The sequence below is a fragment of the Ochotona curzoniae genome, unplaced genomic scaffold (assembly GCF_017591425.1).
Source record: "Ochotona curzoniae isolate NIBS_2020 unplaced genomic scaffold, NIBS_Ocur_1.0 contig_1274, whole genome shotgun sequence".
NCBI classification, from domain to species: Eukaryota; Metazoa; Chordata; class Mammalia; order Lagomorpha; family Ochotonidae; genus Ochotona; species Ochotona curzoniae.
Window position 1 is genome coordinate 27,779,737 of NW_024465023.1, and position 14,634 is coordinate 27,794,370.

At 40.4% G+C, this 14,634-nt stretch overlaps 1 protein-coding gene across 1 annotated transcript in view; it reads right to left on the bottom strand.

The window, feature by feature from the left end:
• PHEX (phosphate regulating endopeptidase homolog X-linked) overlaps window positions 1–14,634 on the bottom strand; it is a 190,010-nt gene that overhangs the window by 104,959 nt on the left and 70,417 nt on the right. The gene's annotated exons all lie outside the window — the stretch shown is intronic.

Consider the following 14,634-nt stretch of genomic DNA (forward strand, 5'->3'; position numbering starts at 1 on the left):
GCTACAGTCATTCCCCAAGAGATGGGGCATTGGAAGAAAAGGAAGACTGCAAGCAGAAGGCAGAAGGAAGACAGCACTGGGATGAGGAGTGTAGGAACATTGGTGATGGCAAGATCAGGACAGCCCCAGCAGCAGTTTGCCCACACAAGACGGAAGACAAGGACACAGAGTAAGGGAGACTCTCCAACTTTGGGGGCTAGGTTTTGGGTACTGACTTCTTGTTGCTGCTGAACACATACAGAAAGGTCCCAGTGGAATGAAGTGGTTGGAAATATTGGAGAGAAAGCCATGCATGATCTCTCATGGTCCTAAGAGAAAGCAGAAGGGTTTGCTATGGCATGACTCATCCCAGGCCAGAGACAGGGCTATAAGAGAAGAGAATAAAATGATGGACGGGCATACAGAAGAATGTGCAGATCAGAAGATCAAGAGTATTGTGTAGAACATTCATATGCCTCTCCCCTCATGAATTAACATTGAGGTACATAGAAAGGGAGCTTTCTAAAAAAACTCATTTTCTTAGTTCTCTGCATGCTGGCAACACGCACATATTGCTGAGAAGACAGGAATTCACAGATGAGGACAGAGAGGGCAACAAAAGACTTCCACTCGGGACCCTGGCCAGAGCACTGAGTCAGCAGACAGCAACCAAAGAATGGATCAAATACTTAGTGTGTCCAAGTAAAATATTTATTTAAAGATTTATTTCTATTGGAAAGGCAGATTTACAGAGAAGGAGTGGCAAAAAGATCTTCCATCTGCTGGTTCACTCCCCAAATGGCCACGATAGACAGAATTGAGCTGACCCAAAGCCAGGAGCAAGAGCTTCTTCCAGGACTCCGATATGGGCACAGGTTCTCAAGGTTTTGGACCATCCTCCATTGCTTTCCCAGGGCACAAGCAGGGAGCTGGATGGGAAGCAGAGCAGCCAGGGCATGAGTCAGTGCCCATATGGGATCCTGACACTTACAAGGTAAGGATTGAGTAACCACTGAGTCATTGCACTGTGCCCCCAAGGAAAATATTTATGTGCGATAATGTAAAAGAAAACTGCCCTTCAGGCTGGTATGGTGGCTTAACATGCTAATCCTCCACCTGTGAGCACTGACATCCTATATGAGTGCCAGTTCATGTCCTGGCTGCTCCACTTCTGATCCAACCCTCTGGTTGTAGCCTGAGAAATCAGCAGAGGATGGCCCTAAGCCTTGGATCTCTGCACCCATGTGGAAGACCCAGAAGAGGCTCTGTTTCAGATTGACTCACTTCTAGCTGCTCTGTAGCTATTGGGGAATGAACCAATAGATGGAAGATCTCTTTCTTTCTCTTTCTCTTTCTCTTTCTCTCTCTCCTTGCCTAAGTGTTTTTCCCATAAAAATAAATGTTGTTAAAATGAAATGCAGTTTATTTTGGGGGCCAAATGGGCCCAACTAGAAACCATTATGCTAAGGGAAATGAGCCAATCCCAAAAGGTTAAATACCACATGTTTGCCTTAATTTAAGATGAAATGATGTCAATCTGGAAAATAGTACCTGTATATTTTAATATTATTTCAACCTCAAACAGCCTGTATCTAATGCAATAATGTGATGTAATCTATGAATCAACAATCAATGTGAGTCAGACTGCTTATGATCTACATCAAAGAACTGTAAAACCTAATACACTTTTAATACCCTATGTTATTCTGTAATGGGGAGGGAGAGCAGAGAAACCTTCCATCACCCTAGAATGTGTGAGGAAGACATGAAGTATAACCTATCAGGATCATAACTGGCAACTCATAGACAACAGACTCGAATCTGCATTAGACAATAGAAAAACTATAAAGGCATATGGGGGGGTCCAAGAGCAAGACTGACAACCTTTAAACAGCAGGTCATATGCATGGAGCGGGGGGGGGGGAGGGACCCTAGAGTGGAGCAGGGGGACAGGAGGAGGCTTCCTAAAGACTCCCAGATCCTCACCAAGGACTATCAGTACGATCACCAAGGACTACATCCCAACTGCCAAGGAGACCAGGGGGAATTGGAGTGCCTTTGAAGGCCGAGAACTCTGAGGTCACCCACCCCCATCTGGATCTACCACATGGGATGGAAGAAGTCCAAATCCTGCCTTGCAGGATCCAAGGTCATCGGAACAACAGCCAGGAGCCCTGAGCGGTCCGCAGAAACAGAACAGTAAACTTCCTCCGGGACTAAGGAGTGGAGCTTTCTCTGGTCCTTGCCTGGTTCCGACTTTGGGTCCCCACCCTCTCTCGCAATGGCCATCAGGATCGCTCCAGAAACCCCTCAAAACAAACAAACAAACAATCTAGAATACATAGAGAACAACCAGGAAAGCTTGGAATCAGACAGGAAATGGTCAGTGGGGATGCACTTACACCTCATTAGGTGGGACACAAAGATTAATTACTCCTCATTAGGGTACTGAAGATTTCTCTGCACACCCCTCCTAAAACTGTTCACCTAAACTGTTGACACATGTCTTGTTAGAGTTGTAGAGTTAGACTACCTGAAAAACAGCCAGATTCAGCAAAATTATGCTTCAACACTATAAACTGCTAAATACTTAAAATAGACATGAGACAGCTGAATAGTAATCTATAGCCATTTTAAGGTGTATAGAACCCGGTTGTATATAAACTAACAATTGAAATGTCAATGAAGAAGTCACAGGATATGGTTCAGAACTTGCATTCTTTTTTTATTTTAACATATTGGTTACTCAATACCATGTAAATTAATTCCATGATGTTATAAATTTTTACTGATGTTATATTGGGGCTTTTAATTGATTGAGATGATACTCTGCTGGCTCTACCTTCAGACCAGAGATGGTCTCCCCAAGAAACCATTGAACTTTTCTGGACAATAAGATGCTGGACTTTATGCTCGGTAAATGCTTGCAATGAAAGAATCTCAATTGAATCTGAACTGTGGTAATGCAACAAGGTGGAGGAATCTACCATGGGGGGGGGTTGGGAGAGGGTTGGGAGGAATCCCAGTGCCTATAAAACTGTGTCGCATAATGCAATGTAATCAATTAAAAACATAAGTGTTTTTAATTGGCCTTTATATGTAGTTTAACATATATTGAGTAAGGCAAAATAAGCACTCTGCAAGCCAAAGAGATCTTTAGCAAATTTTGACATTCATGAACTGCTATGGCTAAACTTAAAGCAATTTGGTTACTATTCTCTTTGAAACATCTTTATATGTAGTTATTAAAAGTGGGCCTGAGAAGCTTCCAGATGCATCTCTCTAAGCAACTTGTTTCCATAGGCTCCTTGGCCACTCTTAGGCCTCATAATGGCTATCAAATTCATTAAAATGTCATCATTTTACCATGACTTTTGCAAAGCTGATTTTTGTAACAAAAACAGGACAAAAAAGCTTCAGATTTCTGCCCATTGTTCACATGAAGAGTTTAGTTGTAAGAGGGGCCCTTCTGCCACTGCCTTTCTCCGCATAGCCCAACACCTGTCTTCCCTAAATCCATACTTTCACAGCACATTCTCTTATTTATGTCCAAACACAAGTAAATCATTTGGCTTTGGATTTCCCCATGGGTCTGCAATGGGCTTTGCCCCTGTTCTTCCAATCACCTCTGGCACCACTCACTGCATTTTGGCTGAGGTGGGGTAAGGGCTGGAGGTAGCCAAACTACAGATTCACTGTGGGACATTTCTATAAAATGGTGTTGAAATATCCCAGCCAACTTAAAGAACAGGGGACTCTGAAGATGATTAATGTCATTGGTTGGTATGTCAATGCAAATAAGAGAAACAATGGTTTTTGCATGCCATAACCAGCAAGATAAATCACTGAACACATCTGATTTTTATCTTTAGATTACTCCACAGCATCACATGATGGCATTGCCTTCAGTCAAGTCACAGTCCCTGAGGCAGCTAAACCAAGCTATCATTTTAAAATAAGAAGCAGGGACAAACAGCATGTGTCTACCAAACCTTGACCTAACACCCCAAATGGGCAAGCATATAACATTAATAGAAATCACTCAAAGTGGAAGTCATAAGTTATCCACAGAAAATATTTATTTACAGTCAAAGATCAAAATACAACATACCAAAATTAACACCAGCATGATTATGTGAAAATCTGCCATCTTCATGGTAAGGGCCATCCAGACAAAGGAGCATTTGCTAAGCATCTGTTTACTCCAGATTTGGGGGGATCTGAGAACATCCAGGTCCTGGGGCTGCTCTAGGTGTAATTGTTTTCAACCACTGCTGCTCCACAAGAGCTATTCCTTCCCATTCTTTCGGCCCAGGTTTCCACCCATGGTGTTCTATATCAAAGCACATATGCACAGGCCTGCACATGTTACCTTTCCACTAAGGACCAATTACACATGAAACTTGCTTTTTTCCATTTTAGTGATTGCCTAGTAGTCTCTCTCACCTCTCACTGTCCCCTGTTCACCTATTTTTCTGTCACATGGATGCAGAAATGCTGTGCTCTGTGCAAAAAGGTCACAGTGGTCCTATTGTACAGTTGTTAGAACATATGCCCATGTTGTTTTAGGGAGGGAGAGTCGGTAAATTCCACTGGCAGTTGTACTTTCCTCCACAGTTTTGTGTCTGGCAATAAGGAAATCCAACAGATATACTTAAATCCCACATATACCTATGTGCCCCCAAATCTCAGACCTACACTTTTAGTCTCCTCTCTAAGTTCCACTCCAGCTTATTACCCAAACAGCACAGACATATGTTCCACTGCCTTTCCATTTACATTTGGCATTTGGACTCCCCAAAATCTTATCAAATTTGTTCATAGATGATGTGTGATTGTTCAAATACAATGAAGAGATTTTGTAATATGGAAACTAAAAAATGCAGTATCCTTTCCATTTAAATCACTTTTCAAAAACAATGCCTATTCTGATTCAGTAATGCAAAGCCTGAACCCATCTAAAGTACTCATCCTGTGAGTAGCAAGCTCATCTTTATATTAGGGGGAAAGGTTCAAAACAAATTTCTCTGAAGTGATTGCAGCCTACAACTGCAATCATTTGGTTTCCGAGTAGAAGCTAAATGACTTAGAAAATTAGCCTAGTCCATTCTGAGAACAGTGATGTCACCGTGGCCCAGGACAACTGGCTAAGAACAGCTTTCCAAAGTGTATACACCTCCCTGCTAATGGGCCTGGAAGGCACTGTGACAGAGGATGCAGATGTCCCACGTGACACCTTAACTGACTCTGCCAGAACACCTGGCCCAAGGGTAGGCAGAAAACACTGAAGCTTCTGGCAACCATGTGAACTAACAAATCAAACCAGCTTGTCAGGAGGAACAAATCTACATCGTTATTAAACATATTGGCAGAAGAAAAGACAGTATCAAATTATGTGGGCCCAAGTCCTGCTATAAAGTAGGTGAGTCTGTTAGTATAGAAGCTGGACATGTTCTTTCATCAAAAAGCATATATCCATGAGATCACGGTGGGAAGAACGAGTAAGATCATATTTATTGGATTTAAGTGTAACAGACGCATTCTAATCTTTTAATTCATCTTTTCCCCTTTCCTGGTTTCCTACTCTGAGAGAGAATGGATCTGAAACTAGAATGATGTTTACAATTAAGCTAGCCTCAAAATGATTTACTGTAAGCTATGGAAAAGCGACGGACTCAGCATAGTTATTTTCAACATTTCAACCTGGCGAAAGGTGTGCAGACTCTCAATTGCAGCAACTGAATCTCCAGTCCAGGGTCTTCATATCCCACAGGTTGGAAAGGATCTGCTTGACAGGACTGTGGCCAATCATGTGGCCAAGACAACACCAATCATTGTTATCCAGAAACACGCACAACAAACAAGGACTGTGAGCCAACCATGTCATCATCAGGGAAACACACTCAAGGATAAGGGCAAGAATGGTGTCCACACTTACTTCAAACTAACTCCCAATGAGCCAGCTAAATTACTTCTTTTGCTGTATGTCATTTTCCCAAAGGTTGCATAAATGAGCTGTCAGGATTAGAGCATGATGATATTTGTTGTAACATGATTTAGCCTGTAGAGAGTTGTGAAACCTGGACCTGCTATAGAAATTATGTTTTGCTCCTTGAGTGGCTTCATGAGACTCTCCTATGAGTCAAACTCAGCATTAAATGATAGGGCAGGTTCTGGACTGCAGCCAAGATTCCACCATTAGAAGGATCTTTATTCCAACTCAAAACGACCGCATTGGACATACACAGAGGACTAGCTGCATTAAGACACTTTAGGGAACTCTCTCATTCTGTTTCTAAGACTTATTAGGAAAAGATAATCTCAAATGTGGCAGGAGTTGCCACAGCCCCATACCAGCACGTGGATGTCATGTTTGACTTTCATAGTAAGAAGACACACAACCACAACAGTAGCTTCAGTGGCACTAAGTATATGCAGCAGATATTGTGCTGTGCTATCTATGTGGATGATCTCTTTTATTTTAACCACAAACTAAGGAGGTAGGTATGACTTTTATCCCTATTTATGATACATTGCAATGACAGCTTTAATGTTCACCCTTTCTTTACCCACATCCTTTGCTGGGACTCTTGCAGAGCCTCTCACTAAAGATGCAGAGTCAATTATCTTACTGCATAAATTTGCACTGGCCTCATGACTTGCCTTGGCCAAGGGAACAGCAGTATTGACACTATGCCAGCACTCAGCCTAGGCATCCAGAGGCCCCATGTGTTCTACCAGCTCATTTGCATCTCTGCCATCACCATGAGGACATGCCCAGGCTGGTTGGCTGAAGGAAGTGAGACATATGGAGCAAAGCCAAGTCATCCCCACCACCTCTGCCAAAGCCAACTGAGATCAACCAACCCCCAGACATAGGAGCAAGCCCAGCCACAATCAGCAGCACTGCCCAGGGGACCACTGCTGACTCCAGATGCATCGGCAGGAACTGCTTATTGCTAAATGCCAGTCAGGTTTCATGACAGATTGTTACCCAACATGGTAGGAGCTATAGAAATGCACACAACCCTCAAATTTATGAAACAGGTTCACATAGGTGACCTAATTTGTCCAACTTGGTAAGAGAAGGGCTTGGCTAATTCAACAATGCACCAAAAACTGGATATAATCTGTAAATAAAGTTTTATATGTGTGTGCATATATAAAATTATTTAAAGACCTTTTAAACACAAGTCATTTTGGTTTGGTTTAATTTGGGTAAATCTTCATCAAATGTTCTCTAGAGACTCATTTTAATCACCAACATAGTTGATACTATTTACTAGAGAAACAATAAGCCTTGGTACTCAGGAAGAAGCCTTGGTACTCAGGAAGAATATTCTTAGCCTGCATTGAAGGGAACCTTAAGTGTATGGTAGCCCTAGAGAGAACAATGCTCACAAGTAGCAGCATCAGCAAGGATCGCAGAAATCCACCGGATACAGGAAATGCTATAATACAGGACACTGACTTCACGTGATTTTTACCATCAATGCTACAGTCACGTCTCATTTCCTCAACCACTGAGAGAAACAGTGAGCAGGGGAATTGGAGTAGTTAAAGGATATTAATGTCAGCACATCAATTCAATCATTATGGCTCACTAATGAGGTGAATTCCTAGTATATGGAGATTGCAAGTTCAAATTCTACCACAGCAACTAGACCCGGGTGGATTTTTAAGCCTGTAATGCCAGCTGCAGCAGTATGGGGTAGGTGGAGAAGGCTGTTCTTGACAAAGACTACTAAAATCACTCACGCAGAGAGTGAGAGTAGCTCATGAAAACGGAGATGACATAGGGCACCTACGGCATTACCTGGCAACATGAGCAATGACTTTACTGTATGGGGAGGGAGACTGCAGGAGTGCAGGAGAAATTAGCGAACTGTTTTAGACAATAAATAGATTTAAAATTTTATTTTATTTATATGAGAGGAAGCAGGGCAAAGAACTAGACAGAGCACTCCTAAGTGTTGGTTCATCTCACCAAACATCCACAACAGCTGGATAGGGGCATTAGAGCTGGGGTCTAAAAATAATCCAGGGGCCCCAGGGTGGGAGAAAGTTGGTTACCTGAGTCATCACCACTGTTGTCCAGAGTGTAACATAGCAGGGAGTGTAACATAGCAGAAGCCACACCTAAAGAATTGAACCCAGACACCCCAACTGGTATCTTAACCACTCAATCAAACGCCCACCTCTATTAAATCTAAATCTAAAGTGTAGTGAAAGATTTGCTCTGCTTTAACTAGATTAACCTTCTTCAAGTAAGACATCAGTGACTTGACCTTTGATCTGAAGGCTGATAAAGACTCTTAGACTGAACCTTAGGCTCCTCCAAACCATCTTTTCAACTAGGCTTCCTTTTTGCTTTCCTCCCTCCGCACCCCACCCTAAACAGTTCTTGCTGGGCCTGTGTAGCCCATCCCTAGCAAGAATCCTGCCACGTTACTTAAAAGGAATCCCCTACACTTGACATCTGATCACTCTGGAATGCCTTCCAAAAGAACCCAACTGTATTGAATTTGGAATTCACCTACCCTTAATGTTTCCTGTTGGGAGTTTTCTATCCACTGACCTCACATCTCCTCACTGGCTACAAATCCCCAGCTGTCCTTGCTATATATTGCACCACACTTGATATCTCTCCTATATTGCAATGGATTTAACACCTATTGCTAATGCTCCTAAATAAAGGCTTCCTTAAAATTTTTATTTGTGTTAAAATATTTTTGAACAAACTTCACTCTGAAAAAATATAAAACTTAAGGAAGCAGCAAAAAAAATGTCTACTGGCATTCATGAATACATGAATAAAGGTAAGTAGTTTGGGGATATAGGATCTACAAAGAAAGAAAGCGTAACATGTTTTATTACAAAAGAATTCAGCTCAGTGAAAATGTTCAAACAGAAACTTCAACATCACTGAATGTTCTAAAAACCACTGTTAAGCAAAAAAAGATCTTTTACTTTACATGAACACAATCATTGTTCTTTGATATATGTATTTACATTTCTGCCTTAGTAACTGAAAGAAAGATACATTTTAAAAATATTTTTTGATAAGAGTGAGCTTGAATTGCTATCCCAAACTTCAAGGATCACTTCTTAGGAGGGTGTATGTACACTGAGATGTCTAAGATGACATCAAGTGGACATCCCCCGTCCCCAGGCGCTGATACAGTCTGGCAGCTGAGAGCAGTCCGTTCCTTTCCTTTCCTTCCCCCATCCCCATAAAGGAGAAAAGGGAAGAAAAGGAGGATTGGAAACATTTGTGCTCCCCACCTACCCCCACACCTGGTTCCTCCCCACCCTAATCAGTGGTCCTCGAGGGCATGCATTCTTGTCAACTATGTCAACAACATCAAAATAAAATTGAACAATTGAAAAAAAAAGATATGTATAGAAAATAATAAAAACTGAGGTCGATAAGTAAACTGAGCCAAATATATACCTGAAAAGTTACCACAAATTTCTGATAATCATCTTATTTTGTGTTTCTCTTTCTTCTGGAATTACACAAACACAAAAATACAATGCCAGTTTAATGGGCTGGATTTGGATTAAATTTTCACTGTATTCATCTTGAAAATACTGAAATACTAGAAGGAAAATATAATCCAACTGGTTCCTATTAGGAAAATTCTAAGAAACATAAACTGTGTACCTTTTTTAAAAAAAGAGCTTAATATTAGGACAGAGTATTTTTCAGAAAAACAAAGGAATTGACAATATTTACACATTAAAGAAACAAAGTAACATTAACAAGAAGAATGGAATGGGAGCAAAAAGAACAACTGGCAAATTGAAATACACCTCCACACACTTTATCTTCTCTCCTGTCAAAAAGGTGATATGGATGGACCAGGACTTGCGACAGCAGGATGAAAGCCTCATTACTCTAATATAATAATACCTCAAAGTTCTCTGGGGAAGTCCTACTTTCATATATGTAACTTTCCACATGTGCAACTTTTTAAATGCTTAGCTACTGTGGTGCATCTCAAACGTTCCATCTGTTTGAAAAGCAGAATGACAGAGGAGGGGGTGGGGTAAGGAAGGAGAGAGAGACAGATTTCCATGTGCTGCTTCACTCTTCAAATGCTCCCCAATAGGCAGAAGAGCACCCAGCTAAAGACTGGAGCCGGGAGCTCCATCTGGGGCTCCTGAATAAGTGGCAGAAATTCAAATACTTGAGCCATTGTCTGCAGCCTCATAGGTACATTAGCAGGAAGATGCATAGAAAATGGAAGTGGGACTTGATCCCGGGCACTCTGATATGACATATGGGCATCCTAAGTGAGATTTAACCTGATATATAATTTTAATTATTTTTATTATTTTCCATGAGACAGTTTTATAACTGTAGGGGTTTCCCCCTTTCCCTCCTCTTTCTCCCTTCCTATTTTCCCCCATATTGTTACAATAGTATAGTCCTTCAGCAACAGTTACAAATTTAACATTCTTCCATTTAAGTTTAAATTATACTAATACAGGATCTTTATCTTAATAGTGTAAAAATTTTAAAGTTCTATGACAGACAAAATTGCAGTTTGGGATTCTGAAGACTGGAGATGCAGATAGAGAGGAGGAAGGGCGAGGAAAGGAAGGAAGAAGCACTCATAAATAAAAGTCATAAAATGGCACTCCCAAGATATGTTTAGTTTTGCCTTCAGAGTACTGACCACTACTGTGTGTGTGTGTGTGTGTGTGTGTGTGTGTGTGTGTGTGTGTGTGTGTGTGTGTGTGTGTCCTGACATTGTAGCTATGGACAATGGCAGAGTCCAGCATCCTATTGTCAAGATATATTTAACAGCCTCATTGGGAGTCCATCTTTGGTTTAGAAGTAGAACTGCATATTGTACTGTGTCTTCACACCTGGATATGATAGTCTCTACTACACAACTACTATGTATCTCTTTAAATAAAAAGCCACAAAACAAAATTGACCTTTATGTACACATAGGTCATTCTGACCAATTTTTAATGCAGAAGACTTCACATAAAAATCTCCATTTCTGACTATTCTCAAAAACCAAAAAGTAAACAACAGAAACCTATTTAGCACCCCTAGGTCTGCATTTCTATGTGAAAATAATTGCCTAGAGATGACAGTTAACTGAATCCTGGATAGCACATTCACTTCTGTTCATCATCAGTGTGTCCTAAGAGCCAAAGTCAAGAGCAATTACCATGTATCATTACACTTGCCCTGACTTGTGTTTATATCCAGAAAGCTTTATTTCCACATGTTATTTAATGTTACTTAATGATTGTGAGGGTATTTGAGTTTGGAACTTGTGGTTTTCACTTGACCCAGTCCTTCACACCCAAAGAGCACTGAGCATCTTTAACTTGAAAACTCCACCACATGTATGTGGTCCCTAAGCCAAAGGGAAGTTAAGTGTTCCCAGGCACTTGCCTTCAAGTAACGTTTAGAATGTTTCCTTCTCCAAGATGGCATCCAAGAAAATGGGAAGTATCTTCACCAAATAGTGCTCTAACTCCAATCCCCACTCTTATTTCCAGGCTAAGAACCTTTGGTGTTGTTTGACCCCTTCCTCTTGGATATTAGAGCCTTACTTGAAACCCAATCAACCACGAATCAGAGATACCAACTTGCCAGTCCTGGCCACTTGCACTCTCTCCTGGACACTAAGCCACTTCATACTGAGCCCAAGAGATCCTTCTTTAAATCTTTATAACATCAATGCCCAAGGTGGCAACCAAATTGCCACTGAACCCTTAAAACGTGGCACAGATGGAATTTCAAGGCTTCATATGAAAAAAAGCATATAAACTATAGTATTAGCAATATATTGGTCATGCATTTATATGACAATGTTTTAGGTTTTGGGAACCATATATTACAAAAATTAATTTTACCTGCTTCCATTAACCTTTTTTAATGTGGCTACAAGAAAAAATAAAATGACATATATACCTTGTATCCTAGTTCTGTAACACTTTCTTTAGTACACAAAGAACATTGCTGTCTGAAGAATTTGGTGGCTCCCTACTCTCCCTCAAGTGTAAGCAAGGTTTATAGACAACCCTACAGGGGTTATAGCTCTGTCCCACTTCCTGAAAGACATGTAGCCATTTTCAAAGGAAAATTAAATATTCCAGGGATAAAAATAAGCAAGCCACAGGCTTTACACAAGATTTAGCCCATTGACAGCAATTTGAAGCACAAACATTTTTAACAATCTGAAAATTGAAGCAGTCATTTGCACTAATGCAGCAAGTCTTAGAAAATAAAATGTTGCTATAAAAGTCAACTGGCCTGGCCTGCTGTCATGAGTCACCATGGCTTGCTTGCTGTCCAGTGGTAACCAGAAACAGACGAACAAGTCAGAGGCCTTGCTGTTTAAAGGTGCTCTCTGGAGCACCACCAGCAAGCTCCCCTGAGAGCTCGGGATATTCTTTGGTCCTACCCAAAATCCATGTGTGAAAGATGCTGTTAAAATGCAGGAAGATGCTGCATTTGAACCACAATAGTCTCATGTGATTCACATAGCCATTAAAGTTTGAGAACCACCTGAAGTTTAAACTTCTAATCATATTTATTTGCTTGTAAATAAATAATAGCAGGGGCACAGTGCGGTGGTCTAGTGGCTAAAGCCCTCGCCTTGAATGCACTGGAATCCCATATGAGCACCAGTTCTAATCCCAGCAGCTCCACTTCCCATCCAGTTCCCTGCTTGTGGCCTGGAGTACAGCCCAAAACCTTGGGACTCTGTACCTGTGTGGAAGACCTGGAGGAAGTTCCTGGCTCCTGGTTTTGGATCAGCATAGAATCGGCCATTGTGCTCACTTGGGGAATGAATCATCGGACAAAAGATTTTCCTTTGTCTCTCCTCCTCTCTGTATATCTGACTTTGTAATAAATAAATAGATAGGTAGACAGACAGACAGATAGACAGACAGATAAGTGGCAGAACTGCCTGAGTAACAATTCTGAAATTTGCCCCACTGGGGATCTTCCTGTTTTCCTTTGGGGGGGGGGCATTATAGTGAATAATACAGAAGATTTTCAAGTAAATCAGTGGCTTCAGGTGGTTCTTGGTTGAGAGCCCTATACCAAGGTTATGAAAACTCAGATATTTCTCTTAGAAGTTTCCAACTTAGGAATTTCCTGGGAGGGAAATAATTTTCTGTAAAAGGGGCCACTGTCTGTGTATCTACCACACTACCCCAGGCATATCAAAATAAGAGTACAAATTGCTGAAGCAAACTATGTTTTAGAATGTGACATCCAAAACGTAAAAAGAAACTTTTGCACCAAAACTGAGAAAAACAAATTAAAGTCACATACTTTTCATATTAGCTAAAATTATTCTACTGCCAAAAAAACTCATAAATTTATTTAAAAAAACACTATCATTTCTTAATTGTTCTTGTTTTCTTCACAGAGCTTATAATGTCACCACTATGCTCAGCTGTTAAGTCTACCCCTGTGCATTTACCCAGATCAGGGTGCAATGGAAAAAATACAATGGAAGCACTGACTATTTTGAAATGAAGCATTATTTCCCCAGTGAAATATTTGCAAGACAACCTTGAGATTCAGCTAGAAAACATCAACTTCACAGAAAATTCTCCAAAGTACCCAAAGGCAATAAAAACAACCAAATGTAGGCAAATATACCTAGATAAATAGCATTTGAAAGCAAACATTATTACAAGACCTACACTGTATCACTACATAATACCAACTGCTTAAACAATCACACGCTTTGTTATGCATTGCCTTTAAGTTCAATGTGTATCGATTATCTGCCCCCAAGACACTCATATTGCTATCTGATTGACTTCATGGAATACTAATCATACTTGGATATTTTGCTTCATGACATTTGTGCAATGAAAATTCATATACAAAAAGATTGGACAGATTCACATTTATAATTTAAGGAAAAAACTTCAGCTAATAACAAGAGGAAATGCAAATTTCAAAAAACAGGTACCACCTCACATCCAATAGTATGGCTATTACAAAAAAAAAAAAACAGGAGACACTAAATATCAGTGAGGACATGGAGAAAAGGAGGGAACACTAATACACTGTGAGACATAAATGGCTACAGCCATTATGAAAAGTAGGATGAAGGATCCTCTAAAAATTAAAAAGAAAACTACAATATCATTCAACTACCTCACTACTTGTAATATATACCCAAAGGAAACAAAACTAGGATCTTGAATAGACATCGACACATCCATGTTCTTTGTAGCATCTGTCCTCATAAGGAAAGCTACCTAACCAATCTAAATGCCCACAGTGGATGAATGGATGAAGAAAATATGGATACATGTTCATAGTGAAAGATTATTTGGCTATAAAAGAAAGAAATCTTGCTATTTATGGCAACATAGATGTTCTGCTACATGAAGTCAGACACAGAAGGACAAATACTGCATCATCTAGCTTAAATGTGAATTTTTTTTAAAAGTTGAACTCAGTGAAGCAGAGAGTAGAACTGTAACTGCCCAGTGCTGAAGAGGAAGTATGAAGAAACACTAGTCCAAAAGTACAAACTTTCACTTAGAAAATGAATAAAATCTAGGGCTCTGTAGCTTGATGACTATACTTACTAATAATGTGTTACACACTTGAAATTTGCCATGTCTTTACTTTCCTCACCACCTGCA